This window comes from Lepidochelys kempii, chromosome 8 (genome assembly GCF_965140285.1).
Source record: "Lepidochelys kempii isolate rLepKem1 chromosome 8, rLepKem1.hap1, whole genome shotgun sequence".
Taxonomy (NCBI): Eukaryota; Metazoa; Chordata; order Testudines; family Cheloniidae; genus Lepidochelys; species Lepidochelys kempii.
Window position 1 is genome coordinate 39,159,887 of NC_136387.1, and position 16,264 is coordinate 39,176,150.

The 16,264-nt window shown below is 56.5% G+C and overlaps 1 protein-coding gene across 1 annotated transcript in view; it reads right to left on the reverse strand.

Moving 5' to 3' along the window:
• LOC140915812 (START domain-containing protein 10) overlaps positions 1-16,264 on the reverse strand; it is a 99,235-nt gene that overhangs the window by 52,537 nt on the left and 30,434 nt on the right. The window lies entirely within an intron of this gene.

The window sequence follows — 16,264 nt, forward strand, 5'->3', positions numbered from 1 at the left end:
CAGAGGGGTCAGAGAGGGGACAGGTCTGCCTCGGCCAGCCTGCAGAATCACGCCTGTCCAGGACAAACTGCAAGGCTCCGGCAGTGGGTTCAAAGGCCAGGCTGTCTCCTGCTGGCACTGCCTATGACTGAGGGGCAGGGCAGTGCTGTTTTGTGATCCCGAGAACCCCTCAGTGTCAATGACAAAGGGTTCAATGTCATGTAACTGCAGTGCCTACCATGCCTGACGAACTCGCTACACCTAACACATTGCTGTCATGGTGTTTATCTACAAAGAATGTTGTGTAAGATCAGACCTGCGACTGGTCATCAATATCACTATGAAATGTACGTACTGACACTTGCATGAGGAATTATGAATACTCACTGATATTATGCTTTATAGTCTAACCAAACAGAGAACTGGGTTTTCCCCCAGACAAGAAAACGGAGGGTTACCGCCCTCTCTAGTGAATGTTTTTGAGCTGCTGCCTGTGTTAATCTCACTTATAATATCTGTATTCCATACTGTAAGGTAATATTTGAGCAGTTGAGTTGTGAATCCCTGTGACTGTGTAAATCCACCGGACAGTAGAGAGACATTAACTAGTGTGAAGGGCTGGTCTCCAACAGACAGTTAGTTAAAAAACAACATACATAAATAAATACAAATATCTTTTATTGGGCCAACTTCAGTTATCTCTCTCACCAGCAGTAGTTGGTCCACTAAAATATATTACCTCACCCACCTTGTCTCTCCAGTATCTCAACGGTGTCATGTGAAGTATTGTGTGTAAACTGTGTAAACGGAATGGCCTTGAAAATCATTTTGTGATGTATGTCTGGGTTGGGTACGAAGAGCTATAGACGTGGGCTGGAAATATGTTCTTAAAATGTTCAAAAAACCCAGCCTGCCCTAAACAAAGGAATGTGTATTTACTCTCTGACCAGCTTGCTCACTGGCAGAGGACAATGGGAGTACATTTACATATAAGGTAAGCAAAGCCATCAAGCTGAACGAGCAGGGAAGAACCTTATTTAACAATCAGATGGGAGGACAGAATCTGCACCCCAGGAAGCCCTCCCAGTTCCTGAGGCAGAGACAATGGACTTTGAGTAACATAAGGGCAGCAAAAAGACCTTTAAGTGATTCATCACTGAGGGGGCATAGGGTACAGCTCCCTGAGAGCCTGGGAAAGTGGCTTCCTAGTCTGGAGGGCTGGGGATGCTGGCAACTTGGTATAAAGAAGAAAACTGCAGAGGCAAAGATTGTAACTTGCTAACATTAAGCTGTAGTCACTAGAAAGCCTGGTTTGTTTGGATTATAACCAGACCTGTCTCTTTTTCTCTTGCTTAGGATCACTTAAAGCTCTGCTCTTTGATAATAAATTTATTCTTGTTTTATTTCAAAACCGTCTCAATGCTGGTTAGAGTGACGTGTGAGTCTTCAGCTCACCTGCCAGGTTGATGAGTGCCCTGTCCCTATGCAGGCAGTGAACATACTCATTTCTGTAAGTGTCCAGAGAGAGGGACTGGACACTGCAGGGTGATGGCTGTGGGGAACTTGCGAGCTGGGGTTCACTGCCTTGTGGCTTAGACTGACATAGTGCTGCAGAGTTTGCTGGCAAGGTGACAGGCTGGCGTGGCTGGGAGCTGACAGCTTATCTGCAGCAAAGCTCTCTCTTGCAGAGGCTGAGAGTGGTAACACAAGGGGCTCACAGCTCTGGGTGTCCAGAACACAATGTCACACCCCTTCTATTGGAGACACTCCATTTTGCTACTCTGACCAGACCCTCCTGTCCTTCCCGCCAGCCCCTTCCCTGTCTAAGGGCTCCTCAAAGCCTGCAGAAGACGTGGCCCTGGCACTATGTGTGGGTGGAGGATTGAGTGTGCACTGCCCAGCTGGACTTTGATAATTGGTTTCAAACTAACGTGTCTCCAGTACACAGTAGGGTGCTTCATGTGTCCTTTCCATGTAGGAGCTGCACTCTCCTGGCCTGGGGGGTGTTTTGTGTGTGGAGAAACAGCAGCTCTGCCTCGTGTTTCTGGGCTAACTAGACCTTCGAGCCCAGGCAGGTGTGAGGAGTGGCTGTGCTCCATGTGCTACTGGACTGACCAGAAGTCTGAACTACCAGCAGGTCTATACCTGTGGCCTGAGCATTCCCACTCAAGCTGAGCTGGGCCTGGCATGTTTCCATCCCATGCAGAGCTGAGACTCTGGATGCACCAGCCCCCAGCCGAGCTGAAGAGACAAGCACGGACCCTTCCCGTGTCCCTGGACACCCCACCTCCAGCCCAGCCACGGAGGCAAACACGGACCCTCCCCGCATCCCTGGACGCTCTGCCCCCAGCCCAGCTACAGAGTCAAACACAGCCTCCCCGGGCAGACTGCCGAGGCTATTACAGTATTTGTGCTTTGGTTATTATGCAAAAATGGCCTCAAGTTGGCACCTCCCCATTGTTTCCTTTGAGGAGCAGCTGGTATATTTTGTGAGGGCTTCTCTCATTGTTTGGCCATTTGCAGCCCAGTGCACAAAGACCTTCCCCTTCATCACCCCTTTCTTTGATCTTGTGCCACTCTTACCCAAACAGCGCCCGCCTGCTTTGTCAGTGCAACTCTCCCCTAGCCATGAGGCCCTCTGCATCCTGTGCAGTCCAGAGGACACTCTTCTAAAGCCTTCTCAGGCCATCTTTCATCTGACCCCTCACTTTGTGGTGCCTTTGCTGGGCATGGATGGGGTCATCAGCTGTGCTGAGTCCATAGGGGGATTCTACTGTCCTCTGGCTTGATCCCTGCTCCATTCATCTTGACTTCGCCCCATGGTCTCTGCCAGTGGCCAGGTTTGAGCACCACAGGGGGGTGTTTGTGTGTGGATGGGTGGGGCAGGAGATTGCAAGGGTTCAGAGGGCGAGGAAGGGTTGAAAAGGGCTGTTTGAACCCATGGAATCCCTTCTTTGATCCCAATGCCCTGCCCCTGCAATGTGCACCCAAAACCTGCACAGACCCCAGTGAAGGCTGTAATGGCCCAAGTAGGTTGAGGCTCCCCAGGGCACACCCCATGCAGGAGCCAGGCCAGATATTGTAAAATTCAACTTTGAAAAGTCTCAAATGAAATTCTGGGCCAACTATTCAATTTCCCCCAACCTTCGCAATCAGGAAATGGGCCTGAGGTTGGGACAAACCTGCGAGGTTTATAAAGATCTTCCTGGTCCCCCGACGATTCACAGTGTTCAAAGCTGCCCCTTCGCAGCTGCTGCCGCCAATGTCTGGGTCATGTTTCCTCAGAGCATTGCACTCGCATGGACACCCCGTAACCAGTGATGAGCTGCCAAAATCTTAACAACCGGTTCCCTATAAAAAGCTCTGATTTAAGGGATGTGCCCCAGTATGTATTTTTTGTACCAACAGGGTTACCATATGTCCGTATTTTCCCTGGACGGCGATTTAAGAACCAAAAAGCCTGACCTGTCCAGGAAAATACGGATGTATGTTAACCCTACCTAAGGTTCCTTTTTAAAAAGATGGGTCTGAACTAGAAATGAGCTCCGTTTCACATGTGTGGGTCCCCGCCACTCCCTGGGGGTGTGCTAGGGTGACCAGATGTCCCGATTTTATAGGGACAGTCCCGATTTTGGGGTCTTTTTCTTATATAGGCTCCTATTACCCCCCACCCCCTGTCCTGATTTTTCACACTTGCTGTCTGGTCACCCTACGGTGTGCACATGTGTGGGTCCCAGCTGCTCCATGCCCCCCCCTCATTGAAGCAGGTGTGCAAGGTTACTGCCCTGGGAACTGCAGGGCACCAGTGGACGTGGGGCTAGCTGCAAACAGAGGTGTGTACAGGGCTAGCTGGAAGCAGGGGGTGCGGGGCTGGCTGCGGGCAGGGCAGGAGCTGACTAGAGATAGGGGCTGGCTGCAGGCAGGGCAGGGGGGTGCAGGGCTGACTGGAGACAGGGGGTGGCTGGAGGCAGGACAGAGGGTGTGGCAGGGGCTGGTGCGGGCAGGGCAGGGGGTGCGGCGGGGGCTGGTGCGGGCAGGGGGTGCAGAGGTGGCTGGAGACAGGGGCTGGTGCGGTCAGGGGGTGCGGGTGGAGACGGGGGCTGGCTGCAGGCAGGGGGTGCGGGGGGTGGCTGGAGGCAGGGGCTGGCTGCAGGCAGGGGGTGCGGCAGGGGCTGGCTGCATGCAGGGGGTGCCTGCATGCAGGGGATGCAGGGGTGGCTGAAGGCAGGGCAGGGGGGTGCAGGGGTGGCTGGAGGCAGGGGCTGGTGCGGGCAGTGGGTGTGGGGGCGGCTGGAGACGGGGGCTGGCTGCAGGCAGGGGGTGCAGGGGGTGGCTGGAGACACGGGCTGGCTGCAGGCAGGGGATGTGGGGGTGCCTGGAGGCAAGGCAGGAGGTGCAGGGGGAGGCTGGAGACAGGGGCTGGCTCCAGACAGAAGGTGCAGGGGGTGGCTGGAGGCAGGGCAGGGGGTGCACCAGAGGCTGGCTGCACGCAGGGGGTGCAGACAGGGGGCTGTAGACGGGGACTGGCTGTGGGCAGGGTGCTGGGTACTCACAGGGAGAGCAGCAGGATGCAGCCCAGGCCCAGCAGAGCAGCCGGGGACCCACCAGCAGCAGTGGGAGCCCCAGGGCCAGGGGTCGGGGGAGCAGCAACAGGGCTCGTGCCCCCAGCCAGGTGGCAGCCCACATGGCTCCCACAACGCAGCGGGTTAACAACCGCTTCTAAAACTGCTTCAAAATTTAACAACCGGTTTGCGCAAACCAGTGCGAACCGGCTCCAGCTCACCACCCCTGCAACCCTGACATCTGGCTGCAGCACCTTGTCCCTTGGAAACTTTCAGTGCATCTCTGCACAAGAAGAAGCAGGAGCCGCACAAGCTCTGTCGTGTGGCCTCTTGCAATCTAGCATTTGACCACTGGGTGCCTCCCAAACTCCACCAAGAAAAAATCCTGATTCAGCTCCTCAACAGGTGCAGAAATGGGTTACTCCCCTGGAGCCTGGGAGGAGCACCACTGATTTATACCCTATGGCCTGGCCCTGGAACATTGATCCTAATCAGTGCCGGTCCAATCCCTTCAGGAGCTGGGTTCACAGGCCCCATAAAGTGAGACAATCCCAGTACACTGCCGTCTGCAGGGCCCTTCCCCATGCTTCTGCTGCTGTGTCTATGCTGATTATATATGGTCTGTTTGTACAGCACCTGGCACAGCATGGCCCTGATTCCAGCGTGAGCATCTAGGTGCTACCACAATAATGATACAGTGCTTGTCATCAGGAGATCTCAAAGGAAGTCAGTATCACTATTCCTAGTCATCAATGGGGAAACTGAGGCAGACTGGCCTATGGTCACAGAACAGGCCTGCACCAGAGCTGGGAGTAGAACCAGTGGTGAGCTGGAGCCAGTTCGCACCGGTTCACGCCAATCGGTTGTTAAATTTTGAAGCAGTTTTAGAACCGGTTGTTAACCCGCTTCCCTGCAGGGGGCGCTGCGGCTTTGATGGGCTCCGGCTGGGAAGTGATGTAATTCCTCTTCCGGCCGCCGGGGGCGCTGCGCTGTGGGAGCCATGTGGGCTGCCGCCTGGCCGGGGCATGAGCCCTGTTGCTGCTGCTGCTCCCCCGACCCCTGGCCCTGGGGCTCCCGCTGCTGCCTGGCGGGTCCCCAGCTGCTTTGCTGGGCCTGGGCTGTGTCCTGCTGCTCTCCCTATGAGTACCCACCACCCTGCCCACAGCCAGCCCCTGCCTCCAGCCACCCCCGCACCCCCTGCCAGCAGCCAGCCCCCGTCTCCAGCTGCCCCCTACACCACCTGCCCGCACCAGCCCCCGCCGCACCCCCTGCCTGCACCAGCCTCCGTCTCCAGCCACCCCTCACCCCCTGCCCGCACCAGCCCATCTCCAGCCACCCCTGCACCCCCTGCCCGCACCAGCCCCTGGCGCACCCCCTGCCCTGCCTGCAGCCAGCCCCTGTCTCCAGCCAGCCCCTGCCCTGTCTCCAGCCAACCCCGCACCCCCTGCCCTGCCCGCAGCCAGCCCTGCACCCCTTGCTTCCAGCTAGCCCTGCCCCACGTCCACTGGTGCCCTGCAGTTCCCAGGGCGGTAACCCTGCACAACTGCTTCAATGAGGGGGGCATGGAGCAGCTGGGACCCACACATGTGCACACCGTAGGGTGACCAGACAGCAAGTGTGAAAAATCAGGACAGGGGGTGGGGGGTAATAGGAGCCTATATAAGAAAAAGACCCCAAAATCGGGACTGTCCCTATAAAATTGAAACATCTGGTCACCCTAGCACACCCCCAGGGAGTGGCGGGGACCCACACATGTGAAACAGAGCTCATTTCTAGTTCAGACCCATCTTTTTAAAAAGGAACCTTAGGCAGGGTTAACATATATCCATATTTTCCCGGACAGGTCAGGCTTTTTGGTTCTTAAATCGCCGTCCAGGGAAAATACGGACGTATGGTAACCCTGTTGGTACAAAAAATACATACTGGGGCACATTCCTTAAATCAGAGCTTTTTATAGGGAACCGGTTGTTAAGATTTTGGCAGTTCATCACTGAATAGAACCAGAGTCCCCTTAGTCCCAGGCCAGCACACCATGCACTAGGCAACACTTCCCCCTAGCAGTAAGTGTCTGTACCTGCACGACACCCCTGTGAGATAGGGCAGGTGTTATTTAGGGTCCAGTGCTGGGAGAATTTCTGCAACAAGAGCCCCGTACTCTGCTGCAGTGTTAATTCCCTCAGGCATGCAGCTGGAGGTTGGAAGTTCTCACAGTGAAGGTGTCAGAGACTCATTCTCTCTTGGCTCCATACAGCCCCTGGGAGTAACCGTCCTTCAGTGTGACAACCTTCCATGAAGATTGCATTCTCTTGCCAGAGTTAGGCCCTCTGGCCTCACTACCCCCTGGGACCGTACCTCTGAGCTTTCTGCACACCTGTCTCTTGCCGTGTGCCCCCTCAGGGAGTCCACTCGCTTTGGACCCCCAGGGCCTCCACACCCAGAAGGAACAATGCCATCCCGGTTGCTAGCCTGTGCCAGTGTGAAACAGGGTTTATTGAATGTCTGAACCTAGCACAGGTGCTTCTCTGGGCCCTCAGGCCTAGCAACCCTCAGCACAGTACATCTAGGTCTCTCCTGCATCCAGGTGGGTTCTGGCTGCTCTCTCTCCCCAGTCCAGAAGTCCCCTTTTTCCTGCCAATCATCCTATAGCACCTCCCCCAACAGTTCCTCCCCTTTCCTTTATCTTCTGTCCCAGGTAAACATGTTTTTTCCCCCTCTGGCTGGAACTTGCTGGTCAGGTCACCAGGGTCCTCTCTCCTCAGCCCTTTGTCCTCCCACTGGCCAGAACCAGCTGGTTCCTGAGCTGGGCTGGGCCTCTTGGTCACGAGGTTACCAGTCGCTAGGGTACCCCATCTCTAGGCCATTTCCAGGCTGCTAGGTGAGGTCACACCTGGTCTAATGCAACAACAAGTCCTCTCCCACCACCTTGTTAAACATGCAGCACACAGGGAAATTGAGGCATGTATACAGTATTCATGTAAAACACTACAAAAATCCTCAGTGAGGAGTGTGTCACCACTGTGCTCCTGGAGTGGCCCAGCTCCATGGCTTCTGTTATGACAATGCTGTCTAGACAGCCTGGCTCTCCTCCCCCGACACAGTGCATGCCATGGAAGGGGGGGAGTGTGCAGTCACCTATCCTCCAAGCGGCCCAGCCATCCAGGCTGCACCTTCAGCTCCTTCCACTCCCTGGCTGCTCCCTGGACTCCAGCCCTGGCTCCCTGCCTCCGCCAGGTTCTACAGTGCAGTGCAGGGAGCGCGCTGTCATCAGCTAAGCTGGTTTGGGGGCCTCACTCCTAGTTTCTGACACCTGGGCTCAGTGGTGCTGTGGGTGACGACTCAGCGCAGGAATCTGGAGCACAGGCAGCCGCTGGCTCCACACAGAGGAAAAGGGCAGCAGAGGGAACATCCCCCGCCCCCATGGGGTCACTCACTCCAGCACCACCCCTTTTGAGAACAGGGGGTCACAGATCCGGGTGGGCCCCCTGCTGGTGGACTGCTGTGAAAGGACCCAGCTATTAGCTCCACAGGTATTGTAAGTCTCCAGGGCCTGGAAAGAGCTCCAGCAGTGCCCCTCACTCAGGGTCCCCAGGCACACTCTCAGGGTGCAGACCTGCTGCCTAGCACTGCCCCCTGAGAGTTGGAACAGCTGCCTGGCCCTTGGGCTCAGTGCTGACCCTTCAGACTCCCTGGTGTGAGCCCCCTGGATTTGGGGTAACTCTCTCCGTGTTCATTGTGAAGCATTTAACACAGGGAGAGACACTTTCCCAGAAGCCTAACACATGATTGCTCTTTGCACTTATCGGATAAAGCACAAGAGAGCCTCCTGCAGGCCACTGTGTGTTGCCTGGCTTCTCCCTCTGAAGCCTGGCCCGCTCTCCTGTCCAGCTCCCTTTCCTGTTCCGGTGTGTCCTTACTGAGATCACTCAGCTCTCCAACTTTCTGCTGCTCCAACCCCCAGCCCAACCCCATACACTCCCTTGGCTCCAGTTACTCTTTAGCATAACTGCCCTGGTGAAAGCACAGGACTTCCCCATTGTCCTCAGGGGGGGAACGGGTAGGTAGGGACAGTGGATACAGAGAGGTAGCCATGATGCAGCAGTTTTCATAGTCACAACTCATAGTAACTTTATAGTAGCTACCAGATTCCCAGATCATCACACAGGGGCTAAGGCACATGAGAGACCCGAGGCCTCTGGAGGGGATCCCATGGCCCCATCACAGCTCTGCTGTGGTGGTGTTGGGGACCCTGCATGCAGAGGCCTCTGCTGGCAGTGAGGAACTTGTGCACAAAGTTCCCTGCTCAGGGAGTGGAGGTCGGAGCCTTCCCAGAATGGATCCTGGCCTGTCTGAACCAGGGAGCAGCAGACCCCCAGCCTGCCCCAGCAAGAGGAGCAGAGAAAGCCTCCTACCAGCCCAGCTAGGTTGCCAACTTTCTACTCACATAAAACCGAACACCCTTGCCCTGCCCTGCCCCTCCTCCAAGGTCCTAACCACTGCTCACTCCATTCCCCCCCCCCTGTCGCTTGCTCTCCCACCCTCACTCACTTGTTCATTTTCACCTGGCTGGATTAGGGAGTTGGGGTGCAGGAGGGGGTGAAGGCTCCAGCTGGAGGTGCAGGATCTTGGGTGGGGGCAGGGGGTTTTGGGCTGGGGAGTGGAGCCGAGGGGTTTGGAGTATGGGAGGGGGCCCCAGTCTGAGGCAGGAGGTTGGGGTGTGGGAGGGGGTGTGGGCTCTGGACTGGGGATGCGGGTTCTGAAGTGTTCAGGGTGCGGGAAGAGGGTCTGGCTGGGGCAGGGGGTTGGAGTTCGGGAGTTGTGAGGGCTCCGGTTGAAGGTGCAGACTCTGGGATAGGGCTGGGGATGAGGGGTTTGGGGTTCAGGAGGGCGGTCGGGGCAGGGACTGAGGGGTTAAGAGGGCAGGAGGTGGATCAGGGCTTGCCCCACCCCTGTCCCACCCCTCCTCCAAGGCCCCACCCCTGCTCACTCCATTCCCCCACCCACTGTTGCTCAATCTCCCCACCCTCACTCACTCGCTCATTTTCACTGGGCTGGGGCAGGGGGTTGGGGGGCAGGGGGGGGCTCTGTTGTGGGGCTGGGAATGAGGGATTTGGGGTGCAGGAGGTGGCTCTGGGCTGGGGCTGAGGGGTTCAGAGGGCAGGAAGGGGTTCAGGGCTGTGGCAGGGGGTTGGGGCGTGTGGGGGGGTGAAGGCTCCAGCTTGGGGTGCAGGCTCTGGGGTGGGGCTGGGGATGAGGGGTTTGGGGTGCAGGAGGGTGCTCCAGGGTGGGACTGAGGGGTTTGGAGTACAGGAGGGAGATGAGGGCTGGGGCAGGTGGTTGGGCTGTGGGAGGTGGGCAGGGGTGCAGGCTCTAGGGGGTACTTACTTTAAGCCACTCCTAGAAGCAGCGGCGTGTCCTCCCTCCAGCTCCAGTGACCAGGGCTGAGCAGTGGGTTTCCTGCAGGCTGGTCAGGCGCGCCAGTGGGAATGGGCCCATCTAGTCTGTGGGGCCTGTGTGGGCAGTTCCCTTGGTAGCTCATGACAGGGGAGCCTGGCTCCCAGCTGGGTGACTGTCCCATCTCCTACTGTAGACCAGCAGTGCACCCTAACTGTGTTCTGTCACCCAGCTGCTCAGCTCCCAGGCTGTGGGAATTTGCTAGGCTGTTTGTTGCTAGATCAGGGGCTGGGTCCACTCTGAGTTATGGCTCAGCAGCCCAGCTGGCAGCCTGCCTCTGACCTAAGCTGCAGCCATGGGTGGCTTCTTCTGCCACTCAGGGGCCTGATCAGAAAATCTTCCATTTCACCAGCAGCTAATAACTCACCAGTGGAGCTCCGGGGAGAGGATCTGACAGCTAAGCAGGGATTATTTCCAGTTCTCTTCTAGGGGGAGATGTCCTCCTCCGCTCCTGCATTCTTTACCTTCCAATAATGACATCTCTTTCGACTCCCACTTCCCTTAGACACAAGCAAATGTTGCTTCTGACTTCCAGTTGTCACCTGTAGTCTCTGGACAAGTCCTTGCAAGCCTCCACTCCTCTGTCTATTCCCAAGCAATTCAAAGGAGGGGCGGAACCGTGCTGAACATGTTCGAAGGAGTACGCGAGATGAAACCCACATTGGATCAACTGAACATACCATTAAAGATTTTCTCTAAGCAATTAGCACCAAGACAACTAATAATTACTTTGTGCAGCGTGTTCGAAACACACTACACACATCTGTGTAGAAGGACTGTTCCCATAATATTAAGATAGTGCTATTAACAGAAACAGGCACGTATGAAAACATCTCCGTGCTAATTCCTAATAAGCAACTGTGTGATTCCTCTACTCAAACCAAAGGAGGAAAAGAACCCTGCAGCATCCCACAGTAACTGCATTGCTTCCAGAGATGCACCTGCCATTGTACACCCTTGGGAGCACCGTGCCCACCGTGATGCTCGGACGGGCATAGCGAGCAGAGTGCATTGGAGTCACACACTGCTGCCCGCACCAGCCCCTGCAGGGCTATGGGGTATAAACTGGCTGTGTGGCTGCACCGTCCTTCAGTTCCTTCACCACCTTCAGGAATCCCTCTGCCAGGGAGTGTGGCCTATCTGAGCAGCCACCCTGCAGAGCACCAGTGGGACTGGGAAGGGATCGGTTTCCTCCTTTGAGATTTGTCCCCGCAGGCTAGGAGATGAGCAAGTGGCTGAGGAGGCAGGGAGTCTGCTGCTGTGGCCGGTCTTTGGAGCTTTTCTGCCTTGGAGGTTGGGCCGACCAGCTTGTGGCCTCTCCTGGACACCAACATCAAACAGGTTTTTGGAGACCAACAACACAGTAGTGCACAAGGCCTTGGACCAGCTCCCGGGGGCTCCAGTTGCAGCACCCCTGGGGTCAGCAGCAGGCCCTAATGAAGAGCAGAAGGAAGCACAGCCCAGTGGTGCCTGCAGCAGCCCAAGGGAAGCCACACTTGAGGGCTGGGCCCAGTGATAGCAGTGCGAATGGGGAGGATTGCTAGTTTACCTGCACTAGCCCGGGGAAAGACCAGGGTGCAGGGGGCCATAAGGTGAGGAGGGAACTGGCGAGGAGGCAGCCCCAGTCTGCTGCACGCAGGCTCAGGAGCTACCAGGCATCCAGGGCCACAGCCCCTTTCCTACCCCAGGCTGCTGGGAGGGGAAAGCAGAGTATCAGAGATGCCAATGGACACAGGAAGGTCCTGCACTCGGGACAGCCAGGGCACTCCGTTTCTCTCTCTCTCAGAGAAATGTTCTTCAAAGGGTCTCTTTAAGAGAGGCCATGTCTGCACAGCTAGTCTGAGTGTTGGGCAGCTGGTGTGACCTGGGCGTGGATGGCCCCCCTGCAAAGCCCTGCTCGCATTACTGTGCCCTCACTGGCACTGGGCTTCTCCATGTGTCTGGGGTCATTCCAAGGCCCTTTGCTCTGAAACACTGGGATTCTGTCCCAGTCAGTTGTATCTATGGCAGGGAGCTTGTCTGCCCATTGCGGGAACTGTGGGAAGGCCTTGGGGGGCTGTGAGCCCTGGAGTGACCAAGCCCGCATCCTCCCTGCCATGTGGTCAGGTTCAGTCCAAGTTAAAGCAAAGCCTGGGTTCTAACCCACCCCAAGCCGGCAACTAGCCTGCACTTAGAACTCCTCCAAAGCCAGCTCAGGGTTTTCTGCGCGGATAGCTGGGGGGTGGTTGGGCTAAAACCTGGGTTAGAGCCTGACTTAAGTGTCAAGTGCAGGCATACATGTAGTGGGGCTGCCTGGGACCCTGCACTCTGGGCCTGCCCACCTTGCATGGGCCCCTCATCCCAGCCATGCCATCGCCTGCCAGTCCCCCACCCTAGGGGAGCCTAGAGATGGGCTGTTCTCCAGGGGTAGTGTTTCCAGAACACTCTCTTTCTTTAGCTGGATTCCAGATCCCTGAGGGACTTGGCCCTTCCTCTCCGCAGGTCCATTAGCTTGGTCGGTCCTGGTCAGTCGTACATTGAGTTCCCTTTTCCTCCTAAATAGAACAAAAGCTTCTCTCCCTGATGGCTACTCCCACGGCACTTCCTTCCTTTCCAGAGAGCACGGCACTAGCCAGTCAGCATTCATAGCTCCTTCCTCCTGTAGGAGAGTTGGTGTGATTGGTAGCAGCTCCCTCCCTCGGCATGGGGAAATCACCAGGTTCCCTCTTTCCCAGACAGACTTTCCCCCACCGCCCCGAGCTAAGCTCCTGGAGTGACTGCTGTCCTGCCACTGGGGCAGTGGGGCCCTTTGTTCAGTCCCAGGTTCCCCAGCCCTGGAACCATACGCCTCTCCTGGAGGCTGCCACTGGGTTCTGAACAGGCTGCCTGGGGTGGGGGTAGTTTGCCTTTGGCCCCCTGTTTGAGAGGCCCCCGCAAACCAAATGGTGGTGTGATCTGGTGGCAGTGCCTCTCAGGTTTGGCCCAGTTGTCCCCTCTGGCATGACGGAGGGGTGGCCAGGCCAATCCTGAATGGTGGTGTGACCCTGCTCTAGGTCGCAAGGCCTAAAGTTGGGAGCTGGGCCCAATACCATGTCCAGGGCCTCCCCTTTAGGGTAACATGTCTGGAAGGGTAACAAGGCTCAGTTTCAGACTTTGCCCTGGGTCCCCAAAGCACTATGCAGCTCTGCCCCATGGTGTCTGTGCAGGGCGCTCACTGCTCACTTACCCCCAGGGGTCAGGCTGGCACAGTCACTGAGAGTACTTCTACACTGCAGTTAGACACCTGTGGCTGGCCCGTGCCACTCGGGCTAGCAGGGCTCTACGGTGGGGCTGTTTCATAGCAGTGTAGACACCTGAGCCCGAGCTCTGAGACCCTCCCATCCCGCAGGGTCATAGAATCATAGAATATCAGGGTTGGAAGGGACCTCAGGAGGTCATCTAGTCCAACCCCCTGCTCAAAGCAGGACCAATCCCCACCTAAATTATCCCAGCCAGGGCTTTGTCAAGTCTGACCTTGAAAACCTCTAAGGAAGGAGATTCCACCACCTCCCTAGATAACCCATTCCAGTGCTTCACCACCCACCTAGTGAAAAAGATTTTCCTAACATCCAACCTAAACCTCCCCCACTGCAACTTTAGACCATTACTCCTTGTTCTATCATCTGGTACCACTGAGAACAGTCTAGATCCATCCTTTTTGGAACCCCCCTTCAGGTAGTTGAAAGCAGCTATCAAATCACCCCTCATTATTCTCTTCTGCAGACTAAATAATCCCAGTTCCCTCAGCCTCTCATAAATCATGTGCTCCAGGCCCCTAATCATTTTTGTTGCCCTCTACTGGACTCTTTGATTTTTCCACATCCTTCTTGTAGTGTGGGGCCCAAAACTGGACACAGTACTCCAGATGAGGCCTCATCAATGCTGAATAGAGGGGAATGATCACATCCCTTGATCTGCAGGCAATGCCCCTACTTATACAACCCAAAATGCCATTAGCCTTCTTGGCAACAAGGGCACAATGTTGACTCATATCCAGCTTCTCGTTCACTGTAACCTCTAGGTCCTTTTCTGCAGAACTGATGCCTAGCCGCTTGGTTCCTAGTCTGTAGCAGTGCATGGGATTCTTCCATCTTAAGTGCAGGACGGAAGAATCCCATGCACTGTAGCTGTCTGGGCACCACCCACACCCGGACAGCTATACAGCAGTGAAACAGCCTTGCAGCCTGAGCCCCACGAGCCCGAGTCAGCTGGCACAGGCCAGCCGCAGGTGTCTAACTGCAGTGTAAACATACCTTTTAAGGAATCACAGACCAGCAGCATTTTGGGTGTTGGTCTCGCTGCTCCCTGACACCCCTGTGAAGAGCCACCCATGTGGCCTGGGATACAAATGGCCAATGCCTGGCACTGGGCAGTGCCCCCACCTTCATGGCCACGAACAGCCTTTGAGAGCCAGGCCCCTCTGGGGTGAACAATGCAGTGCGATGCTGGTGGATGGAAAACATCCTGTTGGAGTCCCCAGCAAAGCTGGGGCTGGTTTGTCCACAGAGCATGTGTCCTGGGGCACGTGCTGTCCCCCCCAACACACATTGCGTCTGACGGAGCAGGGCGGAAGAGCCACCTGGGCTCCAGCTGCCAGGTTGGGGCCTTGCAGCCTCAACCCAAGAGCGAGGTTCGGAGACCAGGGAATTCCAGCTCCAGAGACACTGGCTGATCAGACAGAGTGGGGCTCAGCACCCAGGCTGAGTTCCATAGGGCTAGAGAGGGGCTCCCAGGGAGGGGCTAAGGGACAGGGAGAGGTGAGCAATCTGCAGTACAGAGAAGAGTCTCCTCTGGGAAGCTTCCAAGTAGTCCTGAGAAGGTTCTGAGGGGGCCAGGGCCAGGGGGATTAGGCGCAGAGGAAGGGGACACAGAGGCAGTTCCCCGAAGTAGATAAGCTGCTGCAGAGCTCTGGGGCAATGGCAGGAACCTACATGGTGCTGCCAGGAAAGCAGGGAGCAGTGGCAGGATCAGGTCCACAGGGCCCTAACACCAGGCCACGAAGCGTCCAGCACCTGGGATGTCAGCACTGACAGCAGCGCCCCCACCCCCATCATGCCTGCCCACAGGTTTGGCTGGGCAGCAGCAGCTCCTGCCAGTGGCCCCTGCTTCCCCCATCCTCATAGAGCAGGGCAAAAGGTGAGGAGAGAGCAGCTTCCCCCAAATCCCCCCACATACCCATAGGCAGACCCCATAGACACAGCCCTCCGCCCCCCACCCCAGCACCCTCCCCAACCCAGCTGATCCACCCCCTCCCCAATAGCCTCCCCCATCCACCCTTACTGCTCCCTCACCCAGCACCTCCCACCCCAGCCACTCCCCCCGCTCCCAGATTTCTCCCCACCCTGCCATGTGTGAGTCTCAGTGGCTGTGCCCCTGTGGCTTAGCAGCGGAGCTTCTTCACCAGGACTTCTGTTTCCAGCTGCAGGGAGGAGTCCGCAGGGCTCCCGCTCAGCCTCTGGCTCCTGTCTGCATGGGGGCTGAGGGCCCTGGCTGCAGATGATGGTTGAGGGGTATCTGTGTTTGTGGCCCTACCCATAACAAACATGGGATTGCCGAGAGAACAAGGCATCCCCTGCTTCAGGCCCTGCCTGAGCTGTCACACCTTCCTGGGGCAACCCCAAACCTGACCCCCTGCAGACTCCACCTGGGGTTATGCCCCCCGCGGCAAAACAAGCAGCCATGCTGGACTGTTTCAGCATAAGCTGAGGTGAGCTCTCATTGGGGCCCTGGGCAACAGCATCCTGTGTATCCTGCACGTCAGACCAAGCTTGGGCACCTGCAGTTCTTCACTCTGGGTCTGTGTCCTGTGGGCTTAAACTCAAGGGTGTATTCATTTTAGCAGTAGGAGCAAAGCATTAGAGAGAAGGATTTTAAAACAACAGCCTGCAAATCGTACTGAAAGCCCTTCCGTCCTGATGATAACCTTGCAGGGCTGACTCCCCCTTAGCCACCTGAGCTATCCCTCCCCACAGGTGCTGGACGCTTGGTGGCCCAGTGTCAGGGCCTTGTGGGCCTGATCCTGCCACTGCTCCCTGCTTTCCTGGCAGCACCATGTAGGTTCCTGCCATTGCCCCAGAGCTCTGCAGCAGCTTATCTACTTCAGGGAACTGCCTCTGTAGCCCCTTCCTCTGTGCCTAATCCCCCTGGCTCTGGCCCCCTCAGAACCTTCTCAGGACTACTTGGAAGCCTCCCCTCCTGGGTCTCACCATGGTCCAAGCCCCTCTGCTAGCTAGAAGCCAAGGTTTCTGAGCACT